At 48.6% G+C, this 23,418-nt stretch overlaps 1 protein-coding gene across 30 annotated transcripts in view; it reads right to left on the minus strand.

The window, feature by feature from the left end:
* The window catches only part of MRTFB (myocardin related transcription factor B), a 295,069-nt gene that overhangs the window by 179,414 nt on the left and 92,237 nt on the right, over positions 1-23,418 (minus strand). For 7 of the 30 annotated variants that reach the window (XM_070064818.2, XM_070064808.2, XM_089321825.1 and 4 more), the window contains exons 1-2: positions 13,921-14,057; positions 1,734-1,795 (exon numbers count right to left, since the gene is read on the minus strand). The exons of 2 other annotated variants lie outside the window; for them this stretch is intronic. The gene's annotated coding sequence lies outside the window, so the exon portion shown is untranslated. Of the gene's footprint in view, positions 1-1,733; positions 1,796-13,298; positions 13,319-13,877; positions 14,070-14,201; positions 14,314-23,418 lie in introns of those variants that run through there. 21 more of the 30 variants (XM_089321807.1, XM_051847458.3, XM_089321824.1 and 18 more) reach the window with 11 other exon arrangements.

Here is a 23,418-nt window from a genome sequence, read left to right on the forward strand (position 1 = left end):
AATTAGATACCAATCAGATAAATGAAACTGGTAAAAATCCCTTAGGCAGAAGAAACTCAAATATACATTGGTTTACAGGTGAATGTATAGTCACATGATCCACATAACTCAGTAGTATTGCACTGTTACCCAAGTTAGCAAATTCTACACACTAATCTGCAATGCATATCCAAGTTGAAAGCTTTAAGAAATTTGCTTTGAATGCTTCAAGCTCCCCTGTAAGTGAATTAGAAAACAAAGGTGTTGCTCTCTATAGAAGAAAACTTAATATTCAAACTAATTCAGTAAGTTAATGAATAAAAATTGGTCAGAGACCTAAAAACAAAGAACTCAACATATTTTAAAAATTTTCAGTACATTTAAAGTCCAATATTGTCTCACTTGACGACCACAAGTATGTTACCAACAAGTACCTTCATGTTAGTAAAAACAAGTCTTTGAAAGATGAAAGGTTTATTCCAATAAAATAAAAATAAAAAGGCTATCTCAGAAGGATACTGTTGCTTTTCTTCTACAGAATTGGCAAAGATGAAAAAGATTAACAACCCAGCACAGGCAAGGGCAAGACAAACAGGACTGTCATGAACTTTGGGTAGGGGTATACACTGGTAGTCTCTACAGAAACAGGTTAATTTAAAATGTGTCCCACATCCCGTATCAGAGTGCCTGGGTTGAGTCTCAGCTACTCTTGCTTCTAATCCAGCTTCCTGCTGAGCGCGCCATGAGAGACAGCAGATGACGACTCAGGCAGAGGAGGAGAGCACACTGAGTTCTAAGCTCTTAGCTTCTGCCTGGCCCAGCCCTACCTGTTGAGGGCATTTGTGGAATGAACTAGTGGACAGGAATGCTCTCCCTCTCTCTCTCCAATAAATAATAATTTATGAAGATTAAAATATGTCTAATATTTGATCCAGCAGTTTTACTTTTAAGATATATGAACAAGTGTACAATATCAACATACCATTATTCACAAGAAAGAAAACTGAGACAACTAAATGGTTATCAAAGGAGAAAATAAGGCACAGTGTTGCTAAACAATGAATATGATGCCATCAGTGACTCTCATGTATGCGCATCTTTTCAAATTCCCAAGTAGAAAACTAAGGAACATTTTTTCAAAAGATCACCATATATAGTATATATAGACCAATTATTTAAAATGCTGTGTATTAATTCTTCTGTATCCATAAATTTCTAGAAGTATATTCATCAAAATAGTAATGGCAGTCGTTTCCTGATGGTATGGGTTAGGGGCTTGCTTTTATCATTACATTGCTTTATACTGATAAGTTTTCCCATTATTATAAAAAGAAAACCCAACATAAGAAAACAGTCATCAGAAAACTCAACAAATTTTTATTTGAAGAAAAGGAAGCGTTGCTGTCTCACCAAAAGTGACTTTAAATTCTCCCCATTTCAAAAAGGAAGTATTCACTGACTGTTACAAATACAGACAACCAGCAAATGGGTTTCCACCTGCCAGATCTCCTGCTTAGCACCACGTTCTCATCAATGAAATGATGAGAATTTAAAGCTTATATTCAAAGAGGCAGGAGAAGCTGAATGAACTTATTCAAACAGTTCACACACCAGGCATGCATGTCAAATATCTGAGGTTCTAGGAACTTAAAATACTCCTAAGACAGTCTCTACTGTAAAGAAAGCAGGCTGCAAAGAGGAATTTTTGAAAAGAAAAAAGTTTCTTTCAAAAAATTAAATCATAAAACACTTACCTCTGTGAAATATTTAATTATTTTTGTCTTACATTCTCCTCCTTAGCACCTTTATTATAAACCTAAAAAAATAAATAAATACATACATTACTTTTTACTGAGCATCTACCACATATCAGCAAAAGGGTGTCAGGGAAATCTTCCTGCAGACGTGAAGTCCAAGATAAATCCAAAGAACAAAAGAGAAATCACCAAAGTGGGACGGTTGAGAAGGAAAGAACAAAGTTGAAAGTGTAATAAGAACTTTTCCCCAACTGTGCAAAGACCTATAAATGACCACATTCAACAAACAAGCCTGGAACATGGTAGCAGGTTAAGGAGTTGAGGTTGAACTCAGGGCATCTGCAATTAAAACCCAGCTCGACCAACTCCTGGCTGTGACCTTGGGCAAGCCACCCCTCCTCAGTGTGCCTGTGTCCCCCGTGCAGACTAACAGTACCCAACCAACAAGACTGCTAAGGACTGTATGAGATAATCCATATCAAGGATTCTAAAGCATGCCTGGGATAGAACAAATGTTCAGTAAATGTACATCAGTGGTAGTAGAAACACAAGGCTTTTTTTTTTTTAAAGATTTATTTATTTATTTCAAAGTCAGAGTTACACAGAGAGAGGAGAGGCAGAGAGAGAGAAAGAGAGAGGTCTTCCATCTGCTGATCACTCCCCAATTGGCCGCAACACCCGGAGCTGCGCCGATCCGAATCCAGGAGCCAGGAGCTTCTTCCGGGTTTCCCACCCAGGTGCAGAGGCCCAAAGACTTGGGCCATCTTCTACTGCTTCCCCAGGCCACAGCAGAGAGCTAGGTGGGAAATGGAGCAGCCGGGTCTCGAACCAGCATCCAAAAAGGATGCCGGCTCTTCAGGCCAGGGCGTTAACTCACTGCGCCACAGTGCTGGCCCCCACAAGGTTTGTAAATAAATATCTTTTAATTTCCCATGAACTTTAAAAATTTCTATTTGTTTCTTTAAAAGGCAGAGAGACACAGGCAGGGATTTTCCATGTGCCAGTTCACTCCCCAAGTGCTCTCAAGAGGTGGGAATGGGTCAGGTCAAAGCCAAGAGCCCAGGCTCAACCCAGGTCTTCCAAGAGGGAAATAGAAATCCAAGTATTAGCATTACCTACTGTCTCCCAGGTACCCACTAGTAGGAAGCTGGAATCCAAAGTGGAGCCGTGGAGTCACGGAGCTACTCAAACCCAGGCATTCCAATATGGGACAACCACTGTGCCAAACAACTGCCCTGGGCTCTTAGTACAAAAACAAAAACAAAAAAACAACTTGCCTCTCACCACCTCCACTGGCACCATTATTTATGATACCTACTACTCTCATCAAAAAAGGGCATGGTCCTTATCTTCCACAGGCTTACACTGTACTAGGTGCGTTAAGAGTTACCCAGACATTTAATACAACCATACTTTAAAAAGTTCACGTAAACTTGAATTAAAATTTAAGTTTATTTGGGTGAAAAAAATTCAAGTCCATGTACATAACAGGTCACCAAAAATTCAGGAAAATGCCTATTACAAAAAACTACATATGAATTTCAAAATTTTTTGCAACAAAATAGGCTTATTTAAGGTTTTATTGGCTGGCACCACGGCTCACTAGGATAATCTTCCACCTGCGGCGCCAGCACACCAGGTTCTAGTCCCAGTTGGGGCGCCGGATTCTGTCCTGGTTGCCCCTCTTCCAGTCCAGCTCTCTGCTGTGGCCCGGGAGGGCAGTGGAGGATGGCCCAAAGTCCTTGGGCCCTGCACCCGCATGGGAGACCAGGAAGGGGGACCTTGCTCCTGGCTTCAGATCAGCGCAGTGCGCCAGTCGTAGCAGCCATTTGGGGGGTGAACTAACGGAAAGACCTTTCACTCTGTCTCTCTAACTCTGCCTGTCAAAATAATAATAATAATAAAAGATTATATTTGAGAGGTAGAGTTACAGACAGTGAGAGGGAGAGACAGAAAGGCTTTCTATCTGTTGGTTCACCCCCTAAATGGCCACAACAGCCAGAGCTGCGCCGATCTGAACCCAGGAGCCAAGAGCTTCTTCCAGGTCTCCCACGTGGATGCAGGGGTCCAAGGACTTGGGCCATCTTCTACTGCTCTCCTAGGCCACAGTAGAGAGCTGGACTGGAAGAGGAACAGCCAGGACTAGAACTGGCGCCCATATGGAATGCCAGCGCCGCAGGTGGAGGATTAACCTACTGCGCCAGGGCGCCAGCCAATAAGCTTATCTTTTAATTCCATTTTCCATGAACACTTTGAAGTACCCTTGCAGAATACAAAACCAAGACCAAAGTCAATTATTCATCCACTTCCTTGACAATTACCTGAATGAGTATTGTTTGGTGTTTTGATGATACTAGACATTCTTTATTGCACAAGATGACAGGCTGTCTCCTCACAGAGCCTCCAGTCTACTAAAGCCCAGCTACAGAGAAGCTGTCTGAGGAAACAGATACCGTGTTTTACTGTAGTGGGGGCAGCAGTCAGCTGAACTGGCAGAACATTCTCAGTAGGAGGGATGGTGTCACAGGAAAAGGAGGCCTCTGGGAACGTAAGCAGCGTCCTTGTTGGGATGCGAGGACCCAGGCGAGCAACCAGCAGCAAAGCTACAAAATCCGAAAGGGCCTTGAATGCCAGACTGAGTTTGTCCTCTGTTCTCAAACGCTTTGATTATCCTGCTCAAATTGAGTAGGAGCTTAGTTTTAACTTCAGTTTGAATATCTCTTTCTTGTTTTTTCCTCCACGGCTTTCTTCTTTCTCATTTAAACGTGACAGGGCTAAGAGTAGAAAAGCGCTAAGAGCAACCTTAACATTTGTTGGTGGGAGTGGTGCAACAGGAACTTAATCTTGAGTGTCACAGGCTTTCTCTTTTAATCTTTCCAACATTCTTATTTAAAAAGACAGTATTGTTCCTTTTACATATTAGGAAACTGAGGCTTGGAGAAGTCAAATAGATTTCAAGTTTATAAATTTACCATGATCTCAATCTAATAAAACAGGCCAGCGCCATGGCTCACTAGGCTAATCCTCTGCCTTGTGGCGCCGGCACACCGGGTTCTAGTCCCAGTCGGGGTGCCGGATTCTGTCCGGGTTGCCTCTCTTCCAGTCCAGCTCTCTGCTGTGGCCCGGGAGGGCAGCAGAGGATGGCCCAAGTGCTTGGGCCCTGCACCCGCATGAGAGACCAGGAGAAGCACCTGGCTCCTGGCTTCGGATTAGCGCGGTACGCCGGCCGCAGCATGCCGGCCATAGCGGCCATTGGAGGGTGAACCAACGGCAAAAGGAAGACCTTTCTGTCTCTCTCTCTCACTGTCCACTCTGCCTGTCCAAAAAAAAAAAAAAAAAAAAGATATTAAAACATTTTATGAAACCAATAATGTGGCACTGTCAAACAGGTAGACAGACTGATGGAACAGTCAGTTCCAAGGTCAACACACCCAGACACTCACATACAGTAACCATGTATACAAAGATGAGGCCTGAAACAAATGTGCAAAGATAACTAGTAACCAGGGCTGGTGCTATGGTATCAGGCTAAGCCTCTGCCTGAGGCACTGGCATCCCATATGGGTGTCAGTTCCTGTCCCACTACTCCTCTTAGAGTCCAGCTGTCTGCTAATGGCCTGGGAAAGCAGTAGAAGATGGTCCAAGTGCTTGAGCCCCTGTACCCACGTGGGAGACCTGGAAGAAGCTCCTGGCTCCTGCCTTTGGATCCGCCCAGCTCCGGCTGTTGCAGCCACTTTGGGAGTGAACTAGTAGATGGAAGACCTTTCTCTCTGTCTCTCCCTCTCTCTGTCCAGGACTCTACCTCTCAACCAAATAAATAAAATCTTAAGAAAAAAAAAGAGAGAGATAACTAGTAAACATATAGAAAAAAATAAAGTTGATTCTACACATTCAACTCTGATCAGAAACTGAGATGTAAAATTGAAACCATCAAAGACAATGAAAGAAAACACAAGCGAAATCCAAAAACTCTTGGAGGCCTTTAAGTGAGTCAAAATCCAGACACATAAAAGGTTAACTATGTAAAATTTAAAGAAAAAAATGTAAGCCTTCTGTTTTATCAAAATATATTACAGTAAACTTAAAAAGCAATAAAGCAAGGTTCACTGAAACTCATATCATAGACTAATTTGTAAAATCTGAGGAACCAGTAAGAAAGCAACCAAAGAGAAATATGTGTAAAGGGCATGAACAGACAGTTCACAGAAAAAGAAACACATCTAGCCTTTACACACATGACAAGATGCTCAGCCGCATTCATAACGAAACCAATGCACATTAAAACCACACTGTGGTAGCACTTCTCAGCTACCACACTGATACACAAATCCACAGACTGGTAACCATGCTTCCCCAGACGTTACGGAGACACAGGTACTCTCCTACACTGCGGCAGGCTCTCCATCCCCAACGGCTCTGTGGCCCAGAATTCAACCAACTGTGGGTCAAAAACAGCAGAGGAAACAATGTGTGTGCACTGAACACATACAGACTCTTGTCAATATTCCTAAATAGTACATTTAAAAACTATTTACATGGGAGCCAGTGCTGTAGTACAGTGGGTTAAAGCCCCAGCCTCTGGTGCCAGCATCCCATATGGGCTCCAATTTGAGTGCCGGCTGCTCTACTTCCAATCCAATTCCCTGCTAATGTGCCTGGGAAAGCAGCAGAAAATGACCCAAGGCCTTGGGCCCCTGCACCTACGTGGGAGACTCTGAAGAAGCTCCTTGCTCCTGGCTTCAGGTCAGCTCAAGCTCTGGCCATTGCAACCACTTGGGGAGTGAAACAATGGATGGACAACCTCTCTCTGTAACTCTTTCAAATAAATAAAAACAAATCTTTAAACAACTGTAAGAGTTCAAAATAGCACCAGATTGAAGGAGGGGAACATTTACCAGCATTATAAACACACTGCCCAGTGACTCAACAATCCTACTTGTGGAAATGTATCCAGCAGTTATGTCTGCATGTATGTAAAATAATATGCACGCTAGCTTATTTACCACACTGCTGTGATTCTAAGACTGGAGAAAACGCAAATAGTCATAAGTAAGAGCTAGTTAAACTCTGGCATGGCGTAGTATTCCACATCAGTTAAAAAAAATGCTTTTTGGCCAGCGCCATGGCTCACTAGGCTAATCCTCCACCTGCGGCGCCAGCACCCCAGGTTCTAGTCCCGGTTGGGGCGCCCGATTCTGTCCCGGTTGCTCCTCTTCCAGTCCAGCTCTCTGCTGTGGCCCAGGAAGGCAGTGGAGGATGGCCCAGGTGCTTGAGCCCTGCACCCGCATGGGAGACCAGGAGGAAGCGCCTGGCTCCTGGCTTCGGATCAGCGCAGCACACCAGCTGCAACGCACTGACCGTGGCGGCCAGTTTGGGGGTGAACCAACAGAAAAAAGGAAGACCTTTCACTCTGTCTCTAACTCTGCCTGTAAAAACAATGCTTTCTATGTATTAATACTATATTCTTTCTATACACAGAAAGATCTTAAGAATATACCAACTAAAAAAAGGAGAATTATTTACCTAGCACGCTACATTTTACATAAACAGTATGACAGTTGTGGGGAGCAATCCGGACTAGACTAAGTTACTCGAATTAAGACTTATTCTATGCATCTGCTCTCCCACAATATGGCGCTGGGAGAGAAGTAAACAGCTTCCGCACAGCTGCCTCCAGTTCAACTAATAAACTGTAGGACTTGCTCCTGATTGGAGAGCAGCGTACTCGGCGTGTGGGCAGCCGAGTTGGGATTGGCGGAGGAGGACTATAAAGGAGGAGAGAGACGGCATGCACCAGGAACATCTAAGGGGAACATCTAGCTGAAGGAACACCCGTGCAGCCCCCGAGAGACCCGGCCGGCGGTGTGCCGCTCCCCTGCGGAAGTGGGGAATGTGGCCAGGGGGAACTGCCCTTCCACGGAGGTGGAAGGGATAGTAGCCAACCCGGGAAGAACCAGCAGCAAACCCGGGGAGGGCCGAGCAGACGAAAAGAACAGCGCAGGGTCCTGTGTTGCTCCTCCACGAAGAGGGGGAGCAACAGACAGTATTTGCTTTTATCAACACAAAGAACTAGACCTTTAAAGGCAATAAATAAGGCAAGTTGTCGAAGGGGGGGGCATATCAAGATAGAGTTGGAAATTCAATTGCTCAAAATGTGCCTTCTATCACTGTAGTGTTTCAATCATATGAATATTTTAACTACATAAAAATAATTTTTTAAAATGTTTGAGTTGCAGAGAATAACAGCACTCCCATCACTGCTTCACTCCCCAAATGCCTACAATGGCTGGGAACGGACCAAAATCGAGAGCTGGGTACTCAACTCAGATCTCCCACATAGATGGCAGAAATTCAATTACACAAGCCATCACCACTGTCTCCCAGGGTCTGCACTAGCAGGAAACTAAAGGCAGGAACCTGAGCTGAGTATAGAACCCAAGTGTTCTGCTATGCCAAGTCTTAACAGGCCAAACACCTAACAAACAATTTTTAAGTGTTTATTTATTTATTATTTGAAAGGCAGAGACACAGAAAGAGAGAGAGAGAGAAACAATCTTCCATCCACTGGTTCACTCCCCAAATGGCTGCAACAGCTGGACCTGGGCCAATCCAAAGCCAGGAGCCAAGAGCTTCTTCCAGGTCTCCTGGGTTGGTGCAGGGACCCAAGCAGTTGGGCCATCTTCCACTGCTTTCCCAGGCCATAAGCAGAGAGCTGGATCAGAAGTGGAGTGGCCAGGACTAGAACCGGCACCATATGGGCTGCTGATGCTGCAGGCAGCAGCTTCACCCACTACACCACAGCGCTGGCTCCATAATTTTAATATGCTAAGAGTATTTCACAGAAGAAGAGAATCACCTATAAACCAGAAGCAAAATCATGAATTTCCCTGAAGTTAGATATTGACTAGCAATCTTTAAAAGTGAAAGATTTATTGATTTGAAGGGGTGGGGTGGGGTGGGGACAGACTGATTGGTTGATCGATCTTCTATCTGCTGGTTCACTTCCCAAATGGCCACACAGCCAAGGCTGACCCAATCCAAAGCCAGGATCCCAGAACTCCATCAGGGCTCCCATGTGGATGGCAAGGGTCCAGGTAGCTAGACCATCCTCTGCTGTTTCCCAGGTACATTTGCAGGAAGCTGGATCACAAGCAGAGCAGCTGGGACTTGAACTTCATGTCCCAGATGACAGCTTAACTTGCTGTGCCACATTGCTGGCCCCTGACAAGAAATTTTAATGTTGTCATCAATAAGAATTATAAAGTAACATACTGTTCCTTCTTAAGTCAAGCTAAAGCACATGATTTTATTTACTTAAAATTTACTTATTTATTTATTTGAAGGGGGTGGGGAGGATCTTCCACGTGCTGGTTCACTCCCCTAAATGGCTGCAATGGCCAGGACTAGGTTAGGTCAAAGCCAGGAGCTTCAATTGGCTCTCCCATGTGGGTACAGGGGCCCAAGATCTTGGGCCATCTTCCACTACTTTCCCAGGCACATTAACAGGGGGCTGGACGGGAAGTGGAGCAGCCGGGACACAAATCAGCACCTATATGGGATACCGGTGCTGCAGGCAACGGCTTAACCTGCTGCAGCACAGTGCTGGCCCCCTGAAGCACAGATCTTAATAATCTGTATTTTAGAAGTTATTCAGAGGTGTGAGGAATTGTGACCAGAAAGACACAACGAGCAGGATGCTCCAGTCTAATGATCCCTGGACCAGCAGCAGCAGCAGATGACTATTAAAATGCAAATTCTCTGGCTACAGTCCAGAAACACTGAATCAGAAACTACAGTAGTAGGATAGCAATGCCTGTAATACACACTCAAGTCTGAGACCACTGTTCTGGTCTAGTACTTCTCCCAGATTCACACACATCAACCAGGGGGAGATCTGGTTAAAATGTAGATTATGGTTCACTGCTCTGGGCTGCACCACAGAGTCTGCATTCCAAACAAGTGCCAGGGTGCTTCTCATGTGTTCTTACTTTGGGGACCACACTCTGAGAAGCAAAGCAGAAACCCACCTGGAGAGGAAGTCAAGCAGAATCTTCAGTGGTTAGGTTTACTACAAAACCTGCCCTCTGGGGCCTGTGCTGTGGCAAAGCGGGTAAAGCTGCCTCCCGCAGTGCTGACATCCCATCATGGGTGCCAGTTCAAGTCCCGGCTGCTCCACTTACTATCCAGTTTCCTGCTATGGCCTTGGAAAGTAGAAGATGGCCCGAGTCTTTGGGCCCCTGCACCCGCATGGGGGACCTGGAAGAAGTTCCTGGCTCCTGGCTTCAGATTGGCACAGCTCTGGCATTTGCAGCCAATTGGGGAGTGAACCATCTCTCTCTCTGCCTCTCCTTCTTTCTCTGTATAACTCTTTCAAATAAATAAATTAATTAATATTTTTTAAAAAACCTGCCCTCAAAATCTGATAGGAAGAGTCCTTACTCGGGCTTCCAGGCTAAGAGTTATCATGGGGCTAGCTTCCCACATAAACTATACAGAGTAAGTATGCTTTCAAATATAAAATATCAAATATTAATTATAGAGATAAAATATAAGAACATCCCATTGGGAATAATAAAATATAAAAATAAATTTATAAGTCATTTAGAATGGAAAACAGACAAAAAAATCCCCCCAAAGCCATTCATATGGCTGACTGGTTAACTTTCCCTCAAATACATTAACCACACCACCCTTACTGCATGGAAATTCACCAATTTGTTTCCTTCTAAACATTTTCAAAAAAAAAATCGTTCTTATATTTACAAACACTGATTATTCATTTCTTTTATGGAGCGGTGAGGGTGGGGTCCAGAGGGAATCTCCATGGGAATCTCTTTTTTAAAAGCAAAGAGACAAGGGGGAGGGGGAGGGGAAAAGGAGAGGAGAGAGGGGAAGAGATATCTGTCATGCTTGGGTTCATTCCCCAAATGCCCTTAAAAGCTGGGGTCGGGCCAGGACAGAGCCAGGAGCCAGGAGCCAGGAATTCAACCCTGGTCTCCCAGGTGCGTGGCTGGGACCCAAGTTCTTGAGCCACCACCTGCTGGTTCCCAGGATACCCGTAAGCAGGAAGCTGGATTCAGGGAATCAGGGGATGTGCCATCCCAAGCTGCGTCTTAACCCCTGGTAACCAAATGCCCACCCCATAGGAATCTTCTGATCAAAGATTGCTAGTTTAGCTGGAAGGATCTAGAAAAGTATATCTTTATTTTGCAAGTTTCCCTTTAGGTGAAGTTTTGTGTGTTAAACATTAATCAATGTGCTTACATTTTTATGTAGTTCTGTTTTACTGAATTTAAGATACCCTTAATGCTAAGACACACTTATTTTATGTACCAATAAGATAAAATAAAATTTGCCAATTAAACCACACATACCAATTTTAAAATGTCTTCCATCTCAGATGTGCATGAAAAACCAATCAATGAAACACCTTAGGTATAAATTACTATGTGCATAGTAAATGATTCACTTTCACTCTAGTTAACATCTCTAAAATGTAAACTTTATGAAGGCATGGATTTCTTTTTTGTCCACTCAACAATTTATCTCATGTCTATGACAGTGAAACATTTTCAGTATCTCTGCAATTCATATTTATTTGGTTAATTTATTTAAAGACAAATACTGCTTAAAACGTTATTTTAAAAAACAGTAGTGACCTTTTACCCTGTAACAGGACACTGCTTGTTCAAAGCAATAAAAATTAATTACTGTCAATCTGGGTAATTTTCCAACTCAGAAGTATTCAATATATGCTTCGAGGCAATTTACAGTGCATTCCTCTATTATGGCAACAGTTTTTGTTTCCATAGCACCTTTCAAAAGTAACAAGCAATGAACAATAAACATTTTATAGCAAGAAGCAACTTTTCTATTTAAAAAAGAAATTTTACTTTTTTTATGAACAGGAGTGGGAAAAAATGTTACACTGTAGCTATAAAATCCTCTGCACTAAACTTTTTAAACTCCATTTCTGTTTTTCCAAATCGAAGCAGCAAAACCAGCAAAGTTTGAAACGAAAACAGTTTCTAATGAACTACACCATAAGGACTGACACGTGACTGCAAGCTGTCTTAGTTGTCACCCTGAACACGGCTGCATTTCCCAAATCCTCGAATATGGACACCAGAAGGCAGAAAAGTTTACTGGGAAAGTGATTACACTAATTCCTGCTTTATTTAACTCCGATCTTTTTCATTATTCCATAAATTACTGCTGTCACTGCCCACTCCATCTAACTTTAAACTGCTAGTTGATTCAAGTGTCGTCAACATTCCCAACAATTTCTACTAAACACAGCACATCTGTCCGACAAACAGGTGCTAAATTGCCTTCCACCTCAGAGTCTAGAGTAATCAGCGAAAGTGTCACTAACCCTTTTGGTGTCAGACAGTTGAGAACCATTTTCCCAACAAAAATTATAGGTTAAATTCTGGCCCCTTTGCTGCTGTAACTGAACAAATAATGGAGATGGTTCTGCAGAGTGGTTCTCCAAGAGGACTGCAACTGTCCCAAAGGCACATCTGTAGTTATCAGAGACTGGGGGAACCATGATCCAGACTTCACACCATGTGTGGGAGGGCTGATCCCTGCAATCAGGGCTCGCCCAGGCCTACGGGTCTTCCCAGTGTCCTGATGAAGCCCACTCAAAATCAGCATTACTTTATAACTAAACCCTTAAAGGGAAAAAAAAGAGTTTATAGAACATACAGGAAAACAAATCGCCACGAAAAACACAGGAGAAAGTCGTGAGCGGAGCTGCAACAGAATCACGAAACTGTCTCACCGTCATCACCACTTCCCCACACCAGGCATGAACACCCAGCCGCAGTACCACAGCGCTGAGCGCACACAGGCTAGTGAGACATCCTCCGAGTCCCCCAGCTCTGTTGACTCTATTACTACCAGTGGTAAGTGGCAGGAATCAGCGGTGCCGCCCAAGCCTGCGACACCCTACGGTGGGGCCTGAAAACACGGTGGCCTTAGGTACCCCATCAGCCCAGGCTGTTTCTAGTTCATTAGCATAAAAGGCTATTCCAACACTAAGATAACCCCGCATCTCTCCTCTATCTCCACTCTTTGGTTTTGTTTGAAAAAGCTTTTTATTTTTTTTTAATCAATCCAAACGCATGCACTAGCAGCACGGACAGACACCCCCACCCCCCCACCCCCAGTCCGTGAGGCCTCCTGGCACTGGAGTAGGTGCTACATGTAGATGACACGGCCACGCGTGTCACACAGCCCTCTCCTCCCCTGTCAACGAGAGCACCACGCTGGACGCTCACGTATGTTTCCATCCCTTCCAGTGTCCTGCGGGGGCAGCCAGGTGGGTCTGCGAGTGGCAGCCGCGGAGGGGAGGGGCCTGCAGAGCCACGGGCTCCCAGGAGTAGCATCACGAGCGGAAACAAAAATCAAACTTCTCCCAAGTTTAAGCCCGCGGCTCCCACCTCCCCCGTCCAGCTCGGCCTGACACCCCGCCCTCGGCACCCACCCGCTGCTCCCTCACGGGGCACCACAGGGGTCGGCGGCCCTTTCTGGGGAACCCTGTCCCGGGAAACCCACCACGCTAAGGGCGACTTGCGACCTCCGGGGCGGGGCGGGGCGGGGCAGGGCAGGGGAGGGGGCCTCCCAGACACAAGCCCCGCGGCCCCGGCGGGACCCCTGGACAAGAGGCGCGGGCCAGGGCGGGGGACGAGGACTGGAGGCCCGTCGGGGGCGTGGGCAAGGGGGGAGGCCCCAGGCCGCCGCCGCGGGCCCGCGGTGTGGCTCCGGGCGGAGCGCTTCACCTCTCTGTGCAGCCCCCCGGTGCAAACGCGCCGGAGAAGCGCCCGGCCCCGGAGAGAGAGGCGCAGGCAGCGGCGCTGTCCCGGCCCGCGGGGCCAAGGCCGCCGCCGCCGCCGCCGGGAGGCGCTGAGGCGGGCCCCGGGGTCGCGCCGGGGCGCGGGGACTGGACGCGAGTGGGACTGGCCCGGGCGGCCCGCGGACCCGGCCGCCCCGCCCCGCGCCCCGCGCGGCTCCCGGGACGGCGCGGACCCGGCGGCGCCGCTGCAGCCGCGCGCCGGGCTCGGGGGAGACGCCCAGGACGCCGGGCGGCCGCCCTGCCCGCTTCCCCGCCGGGCCGCGGGTCTCCGCCGCTCTCACCCTCCTCAGCCCCCAACGGCCGCCGCCGCCGCCCGCAGCTCACCTCCCGGGCCGCCGCCGCCGCCGCCGCTACCGCCGCCGCCGCGCGATCTCGCGAGACTTCGCTCCCCTCTGGGCTCCCCCTCCCTCCCCGCGGCGCAGAGCGGCGCGCGCGGACCCCGGCCTGGAACCGGCTGGGCGCTCTCCTGAAACACCGCCCACCTGGCCCCAGGGTCAGGCCCCGCCGTTCTCGCGGCCCGCCCTCGTCCTGCGGGCGCTCAGTCTCCACCCCCGTGACCGCGAAGGGTTAAAACCCAGGTGCGAGGCGGACCGCCTCCCTCTCACCTGGCCGGCGGCGTGCGAGTGCGCATGCGCGCGCCCAGGGCCCTGGACCTGGGAGCCTGGGCACAAGCTTTGACCACAGTGACCGCCAGAGTCCTAGCGGCCAGTCTGAGTCGGCGCTGCGTGCGGGGCACCTTTAACGACTCCCCTTGGGTCCTCACCGCGGTCCTGAGAAGGTACGCCCATCCTGCTCCATCCAGAGAGGAACAGATGGAGGCGTGGCGAGGTTAAGCAATTGTCTCCAGGACCCACGAGTGGGAACGGCCAGAGCTGCTGCTGGAATCCGGGGTCGTCTGAGCCCCGTGCCAACTCCCAGGCCCCAAGGGGGCTGCGGCTCAGCCCCGGCCTTGGCTCCTGGCCCCCAGACTCACCAAGGTGAGAGGAGGTGCCCCTGGGAGGCCATGAGCTGCAGTGCCTCTGGCGGCGACAGCAAAATTCTCCAGCCCTGTCACTTCGGCTTCCTAAGGCCCCTGTGCAGAGCCCTGCAACTTGTGACCCCCGCTTTCTTAGACTCGGGCCGATTTGCTGGCAGAGAGCGCAGTGGAATGGCACACAGGCTGCAGAGCCAGAAAGAGGGCATACCAAGGTCAGTGCCAGTCTTCTTCAGGTCCTGGAGTTGAAGAAACTTGCCTCTGTCTCCTCGGAGAGGCAGGCTTTGAACCTGGGTCCTGCTCCAGAGCCCAGCACTGCACACGGGTAGCAGGAGCAGGTTCATCCAGGCCAGCAAGCTGCCACAAATTCAAGAGCCTTGAAGGTGCTGGCCGCTTCCTCAAACTGCATCGGGGTCTGCATGGGCGGACCTAGCCTATGCGACTGTCACAGCTCACACGCTGGCCCACCCACCCTCCACGCTTGTCCACTCTCCCCTGCAGCCATTTCCTTTATAGGCCTGGCATACGGGCGGCGTGTGCCAGCATCACCCAACCTGCCAGCAGGAGGAAGGGGAATCACGTCTGATGGGCAGTTGCCTGGTGCTGAGCGCTGCTCCAAGGGCCCTGATGTGTGAGCTTATTCCTCCCATCAAACCCTTTATTAGAGTTCTCCAGAGAAGCAGAACCGATAGGATAGATAGAGATCCGGACTGTGCGGACTATAAGCCGCACAGCTGGTGGTGCAGCTCCATCTAAAGGCCCAAGAACCGGGGCAGCCACAGCCATAACTGGGGGGCACGGCGGGGAGGGCACTGGTGCAAATCCCAGAGTTACAAGGCTGAAGAATCCGGAATTCTGATGTCGAGGGGCAGGAGATCGGAGTTCTTGCTCCAGAAGAGGGGGAGTGCGCCTTACTGCTGCCTCTTTGGGTCAGGGTTGAGGCCTTTCTCAGTCCACTGAGTTGAGTGCCAGTGTCTGCACCCCCATCTTCCTACCCAGAAACAGTGCTTGACCAGCTGACCACTTAGCCCGGTCAAGCTGACCCCAAAAATGAAGCACTGCAAACCCCATACGAAAGTGACAGTTGCTCCATTTTACAGACGAGGAAACCAGGGGCTAACAGGTGAGAGGACTTGCTCAAGGGCACATAGTGAATGACCCCGTCGGGCTTCCACCCCAGGTCAGTCCCCCTCCAAATCTGCAAACTCCGGCCTGGGAGACTAGCAAGGTTCTGCTCTGTGTCATGGTGAATTAGAAAAAATCTGAAACTTCCTGAAGCTGAAGACCCTAGCCCTTCAATGCTGTGTATTCTCCTCTGGGTGGAATAAGTATATAAGTGGGTTGTGCAGTGGACTAACCAAGTTAATATACATGAGGCACATAGAAAAGTGCCTTGCACAGACCACGCATGGTGGTTATAGCTATTATTACCATGAGTGACTTCTTGGTGATATTTTATTCTTTCCTCATCTCTCAATATAAACTCCAGCTCAACTGGGAAGATATGCTCATACATGGGAATAAAATTAGTTTCTAGCACACTGGAAACAATAAATGCCTTTTAAAAATGGACAAAATTACCACAGCACGTCCGCCTAAACATGGAAGGAGACCAGCTGTCCCAAAGCTCTCCTTTTCCAATTTCTTGGGAGACTGGCAGCCTGTTTTATAAAGGGCTCCCTTTATATAGGAAAAGCCACCCACATATTTTTGAAGATCTGACTCTCAAAGTCAAGTCATGTGCAAAAACAGGAGCAAAGAAAAAATTCACCAGCTGAAGCTTCTTAAGAGAATGCTGGCACGACTGGGAGTTAACACAGCAGTGCCATCAAGATTGGGGTTGGGGAGGTCTTGCAGGAACTGAGGCTGGCACCACCCTTAGGCCTTGGTACCTCCAGGTCAGGTTTCTACCCCGATACCCGGCATGCCACATGCCCCCATCAATGGCAGCGTCTTGTTGGGGATATGATCCTTGCAATGAAGAGATGGGTATAGCAAGATCCAAGGGGCATTTTTTGACCAAAAACAAAAACACTGGAGTTATTCTAAACTGCACACCTCTAAGAGTTGAATTATGGTTTCCAAAAAGCACCACTGAATATCTTTTTATCCAAGCAGGATTTTGTAAATACTGCAATGGAGTTTGTTTAAAGCTTATGCATTCAATAAAATCAGGAAACACTTAAGTGCCAGCGAGTGTGTTTGTAGCTATGGGCAAGACACCATCTGCACTGCCACTTGCATTTATGGCTTAGAGGGAGACAGGGGTATTGAACCAATAAGGGAGAATGAAAAAGAGGAGCCAGTGACCCACCCAAAATGGCTGGATGCAAAGACAGGAAAGAACTCCTTGAACTGAGTTCTGAGGGCTACCCCTGAGTCAACCAGGCCAGGAGAAGAGGAGAGAATATTCTAGAAATGAGGACAGCATGGCTCAGTGAGAAATAGTAAGTGTTGGTGGCTGGCATGGCAGAGTGGGCCAGGGGACCAGGGCACATGGAGACAGTGGAAAGGAAGAAAGCACACCAAAGCAGAAGTGTGTCACGGACACTGACGTGGGTCCCCACGTATCCACCCATCCCTGTCGGTCCATCCAAGTTCATTATGGAATCCAACCTACCAGTGCTTCGCCAAAGATCAGCAGGTTGTGGTGGACAGCTGACCCATCTGTAGCCTATATGTGTTGGAGGAAATCCCACATTCCAAGTCCCAGCACCCCTGAGCCAACATCAGGAGGCACATCTCCTGCTTCCTCTGCAATAAGGACCAGGGCTGTGATGTAGTCTCTCACAGCCAGAGGCACCACAGGGGCCTGAATCCAGATGGGAGCCTCCGTTCTGTTGCCGTGACCAGTGGCAGAAGGGGGCCAGCTTGGGGGATGGCAGTTGCAGGGTCGAGCTCCGGGTGGGGAAGTGGCACCCGCGCTGACGGCAGCAGTGGTCGCAGGGAGGGCAGACTCCTGGCGCTCTGCCTCTGGGGTGGTGGTTAGTTCATTGCTCCAAGCCTGCAGTGTGGTTTGGGGCACTTTTCCTAGAAGCTTTGCCTCAAGTATTTTTTATTCCTCCAGCCCTCCCTATGAGTCTGTGGGATATATAACATCCTCTATCGCATTTCCCTTTCTGCTTAGAGCAGCTAGCATTTCTACCCAAGAACGCTGACTTCTCACGGGTCAAAACCAGGTGGAGCCCTCAAGACTTGGTGAGAGGCTTGCTAGGGAAGTGGGAGGGAAGTTTTCTCTGAAAGCTAGTAGGAAGCCAGCACACTCTCTCTGCTTTACACAGAACCTCAGTTGCACCAATGGTTTTTCCCACAACTGTGATGGGTACTGACCTTAAGATAGGGCCTATGAGGCAGGGAACTGAGCAGAGAAATAAAAACATTCTGGGGCCTTAATAATATTACCAACTGCTGACTGTACCCAGATCTGCAAGGCCCTAGATGTGCCCTTTCCTTAGCTAATACATGTGGTTAAACCAATTGCACTTGACTTCTCCATTCCTTGCAGTGCAAGGAGGGAGGGAGCAGCTTATGGGAATCAAGCATGTGTCTTCCCTGACTGTGTCAGGAGCAGTCCCAAATGCTACCCCTCATCCCCATATCAGTCCTACTCAGGTAAGCCTACCTGGGTCCAAACACTTCATTCTGGAAAACACATTGCTTGGCCTTCCCACCCCTGGACTGTCTCCTTGATGGGTGTTAAGTGGTTTTGGTACTTGATTGACTTATACATCTGGTAAGTGGCAGAGCTAAAGGCCTGGAGGCAGTCCAGATTCCAGCCTTGTAAGTGTAATGCCATGTGCCATCCAACCTCATTATGTTTAAAAAAAAAAAAAAAAAAAAAAAAAAAAAAAAAAAAAGATGGTCTTGAGCCAGATGCTCCCTGCCCCCAATTAAAAAAAAAAAAAAGAGCTCACATCCAGCCCCATGTTTGCTCTCTGGCCTTGAACGAGCCTCTGAAGTCTCACTGTGAAGTGGAATTGATGATAGCAGCTCCCTAGCATCTGGTAGTCATCTGTGCGATTCACTGATGACTCATGGCTCCTCCTTCTGGGCACACGCGGGACTGGGACTGGACTTCCTGATCCCCTTGGTCGGGGGTCACATGACTAGTGTGCTGAGGAGAGTGAATGGAGGGACTATGTGTCACTTCTGGGCCAGGTCATTTATTGCTGCTGTGAGGCCACCAGAGCTCTGTCTCTCTGGCAGAGCCAGCAGCAATGGCCGAGGTGGTGACTGCTCTGTTGAGCAGAGATTCCTGCCAATCCAACAAAGACACACAATGTGAGCGAAGCCCAAACCTTTGTTGTTTGAAGCCACTGAGATGTGCTCTGGCCTATCCTGGCGAATGCCATCAGTCCTCTATGTCTGCTTGTTCACATCAAAAGTGTTCCAAAATAATTGTCTATACTGAACATGCACACGTGCTTTTTTAATTTTTTTTTTTTTTTTTTTTTGACAGGCAGAGTGGACAGTGAGAGAGAGAGACAGAGAGAAAGGTCTTCCTTTGCCGTTGGTTCACCCTCCAATGGCCGCCGCGGCTGGTGCGCTGCAGCCGGCGCATCGCACTGATCCGATGGCAGGAGCCAGGCGCTTTTCCTGGTCTCCCATGTGGGTGCAGGGCTCAAGGACCTGGGCCATCCTGCACTGCACTCCCTGGCCACAACAGAGAGCTGGCCTGGAAGAGGGGCAACAGGGACAGAATCTGGCGCCCCGACCGGGACTAGAACCTGGTGTGCCGGCACCGCAGGCGGAGGATTAGCTTAGTGAGCTGCGGGGCCGGCCTGTGCACGTGCTTTTTAAAAATCTTGTCATTATACCCTGAGCAATATAGCATAACAACTATTTCTATAGTATTTATATTGTGATGGGTAATATAAGTAACCCGGAGATGACTTAAAATATGAGGATATGCAAACATTATATGCAGGGGCTGGCACTGTGGTGCAGCTGGTTAATCCTCCTCCTGTGGTGCTGGCATCCCATATGGGAGCCTGTTCTAGTCCCAGCTGCTCCTCTTCCAATCCAGCTCTCTGTTGTGGCCTAGGAAAACAGTAGAAAATGACCCAAGTGCTTGGGCCCCTGTACCCATGTGGGAGACCAGGAGGAGGTTCCTGGCTCCTGGCTTCGGATCGGCGCAGCTCCGGCCATTTCAGCCATTTGGGGAGTGAACCAACGGAGGGAGGACGTTTCTCTCTGTCTCTTCTCTCACTGCCTGTCACTCTAACCTGTCAAATAAGTAAATAAAAGCTTAAAAAAAGATTATATGCAAATTCCACACCATTTTAAATAAGGGAGTTGAACATCTACAGATTTTTGTTATCTGAGGGGAGCCCTGGAACAAGCCCCCTATAGATATTGAGGAATGAATGTACATAAAGCCTTGATTCACATGAACAGTTTTTTCCTGCCGTGTTTTAAAACTCCAGCTGAACAAGATAGAGAATATAGACAGCTGTCTAAAGAGTGCCATTCAGTATGTCTGGATGGGACCCAGACCCCTGCAGTTTTCTGGAGCTCCCAGGTGATTCTGATACAGTGAGAAGCCTGAGAGCCCTGCATTACTATGGTCCCACCTTGAGAGGGTAGAGGAGGACATGGTCCCTACCCTGGGGGGCTACATAGACCAGGGAAGACAGATGTAGAGAGAGAGCACTTACAATAAATGCAGTAAATAAATACAATAAATATAACACAAAAAATCCACATGATGAAGTAAGAATATACTAGATATGAACTATAAAGCTTTACTGACAATAGAAAGAATATATACATCCTGGCAAATCCATTCCTTAACTGCATATCCCAAGGACAGGTGCATAGGCTCTCAACCCAACATTTAAGGAGGCTTCAAAATGTTTGTGGGAAATGTGCAGGCAAAGAGAAGAGAGACCCATTTGTTGGTTCAGTCCCCAAATGCCCACAATGGTTGGGACTAAGTCAGGCTAAAACTAGGAGCTAGGAACTCTATCTAGAGGTCCCACATAAGTGGCAGGAACTTATTCTCTTAAGCCATCACCTGCTGCCTCCCAGTGTCTGCATTAGCAGAGAGCTGGAATCAGGAAAAAGAGGCAGGCATCAAACCCAGGCAATCTGATGGGGGATATAGGCATCCAAACCAGTACCTCAACCACTAGGCCAAACGCTTTCCTCCACATTACCTTTGAATTCCATTTTCCATAAACTTTTTGAAACCCTGAAACAGTACTGTCTGTTTCCCAGATAAGAAAATGGAAGCTTAGGGGCCAGTGTTGTGGTGTGTCAGGTAAAGCCACACCACCTGCAATGCCAGCACCAATTGTGGGCACCGGTTCATGTCCCAGCTGCTCCACTTTCAATCCAGCTCCCTGCTAATGGCCTGGAAAAAGCAGCAGCAAATGTTCCAAGTACTCCTGCTACTCACCTGGGAGATCTGGATGAAGATCTTGGCTCCTGGCTTGGCCTGGCCCAGGTGTGGCCATCTGGGGAGTGAACCAGCAGATGAAAGATCCCTCCCTCCCTCCCTCCCTCCCTCTCCCTCTCCCTCTCCCTCTCTCCCTCCCTCCCCACCCCCCCCATAACTCTCTGTCCTTCAAATAAATAAATAAATCTTTTTTTAAAAAATGAAAGCATAGAGGGTTTTGGGTTTTTTTTTTGACAGGCAGAGTTGGTGAGAGAGAGAGAGAGACAGAGAGAAAGGTCTTCCTTCCATTGGTTCACCCCCCCATATGGCTGCTACGGCCGGCGCGCTGCACTGATCTGAAGCCAGGAGCCAGGCACCTCCTCCTGGTCTCCCATGCAAGTGCAGGGCCCAAGGACTTTGGGCCATCCTCCACTGCACTCCCTGGCCACAGAAGAGAGCTGGACTGGAAGAGGAGCAACCGGGACAGAATCCAGCATCCCAACCGGGACTAGAACCTGGGGTGCCGGCGCTGCAGGCGGGGGATTAGCCTAGTGAGCCGCGGCGCCAGCCAGTATAGAGAGGTTCTAAGGTGTAGCTCAGCTGGTGCATGACTGACTGTAATTCAGACCCAGGACCTTCTGTGTCTAGAGCCCAAGGCTGTTCATGTAAAGGCTACTGTTTGTATCTGCAGCTTTAGCTCCTCTCTCCCCTTTCACCTTGAACCCTACCTTCTGCCACCCACGTATTTTCCGCTGTAGGCATATACCATGCTATTTCACACCTCTGTGCCTTGGTTCATGCTGGTCTGCCTGGCACATCTTCTGCCTGGCCTCCAAACATGACCAAATCTTCTAACACCCAGTGTGATGGCCACATCCCTGGAGCTGTGAGCACCCCCCACAGAACGGCCTTGCAAATGGCCCTGTACCTCCTGACTGGATGCCTTCACCATTAGATTACAGCCATGTGCAGGGTGGAGGCTTGGCTTCTTCTGAGTCCTCTGACTAGCATTGGAGACACTTGTGCTAAAGCAGCTACCAGGGCCTACAGCATACAGCTCCGTCTCTTCCAGCAAGAACACTCAGCAAAGTGGTCATAAAAGCAGGTAGGGTTCTCAACTAGCCCTTGTCACTGGGCTTTGTGACTTGAGGTTACCTCAAAGAGTTCATGGAAAACAGAATTGAAAGATAAGTTTAGGGGTACGTGTTTGGTCTAATGGAAGATGCCTGCGTCCCATGTCAAGTCTCCACTCCACTCCTGATTCCAGCTTCCTGCTAATGTGCACCCTGGGAGGCAGGTGATAAAACAAGGAGTTGGGTTCCTGCCACCATGTGGCAGTCCTAGATTGTATTCCTGGCTCCTGGCTTTGGCCCTGGCCCTGGCCCAGCCCTGACTGTTATAGGCATCGGAGAGTGAATGGGCAGATGGGAGCTATCTTTTGTCTATCTCTCTGGCTCTCAAATAAATAAATAATTTTTTAGACAGGCAGAGTTAGACAGTGAGAGAGAGAGACAGAGAGAAAAGTCTTCCTTCCATTGGTTCCCCCCCCAAATGGCTGCTACGGCCAGCGCAATGCTGATCTGAAGCCAGATCCAGGTGTTTCCTCCTGGTCTCCCATGCGGGTGCAGGGCCCAAGCACTTGGGCCATCCTCCACTGCCTTCCCAGGCCACAGCAGAGAGCTGGACTGGAAGAGGAACAACTGGGATTAGAACTCAGTGCCCATATGGGATGCTGGTGCCGCAGGTTGGGGATTAACCAAGTGAGCCATGGCACCGGCCCCGTAAATAAAAATTTTTTTAAATTGAACTTTAGGGGCCAATGTTGTGGCATAGTGGGTAAAGCTGCTGCCTGCAGTGCTGGCATCCCATATGGATGCCAGTTCAAGTCCCAGATGCTCCACTTCCTATCCAGCCCTCTGCTTTTGGCCTGGGAAAGCAGTAGAAGATGGTCCAAGTCCTCGGGCCTCTGCACCCATGTGAGAGACCCAGAAGAAGCTCCTGACTCCTGGCTTCGGATTGGCCCGGCTCTGGCTGTTATTTGGGGAGTAAACCAGTGGATGGAAGACTTCCTTCTCTCTCTTCCTCTGCTTCTAACTCTGCCTTTCAAATAAGTAAATATTACAAAAGCTTCATTTTAGTACAAAAAAATTTTTTTAAATATTTATTTGAAAGGCGGAGCAGGGAGGGGAGAGGGGGAGGGGAAGGGAGAGGGAGACAAATCTTCCATCTACTGATTCATTCCCTAAATGACCTCAACAGCCAGGGCTAGGCCAAGCCAGGAGCCAGGAGCCAGGAGCTTCATCCAGGTATCCTACATGGGTGCAGGGGCCCAGGTACTTGGGCCATCTTCTGCTGCTTTTCCAGGCACATCAGCAGGGAGCTGGATCTTAAGTGGAGCAGCTGGGACACAACCCAGTGCCCGTGTAGGATGTCAGCACCACAGGCAGCGGCTTAAGCCACTGCACCACAG

The sequence above is a fragment of the Oryctolagus cuniculus genome, chromosome 19 (assembly GCF_051225735.1).
Source record: "Oryctolagus cuniculus isolate XC-2025 breed Fujian yellow rabbit chromosome 19, ASM5122573v1, whole genome shotgun sequence".
Lineage (NCBI taxonomy): Eukaryota > Metazoa > Chordata > Mammalia > Lagomorpha > Leporidae > Oryctolagus > Oryctolagus cuniculus.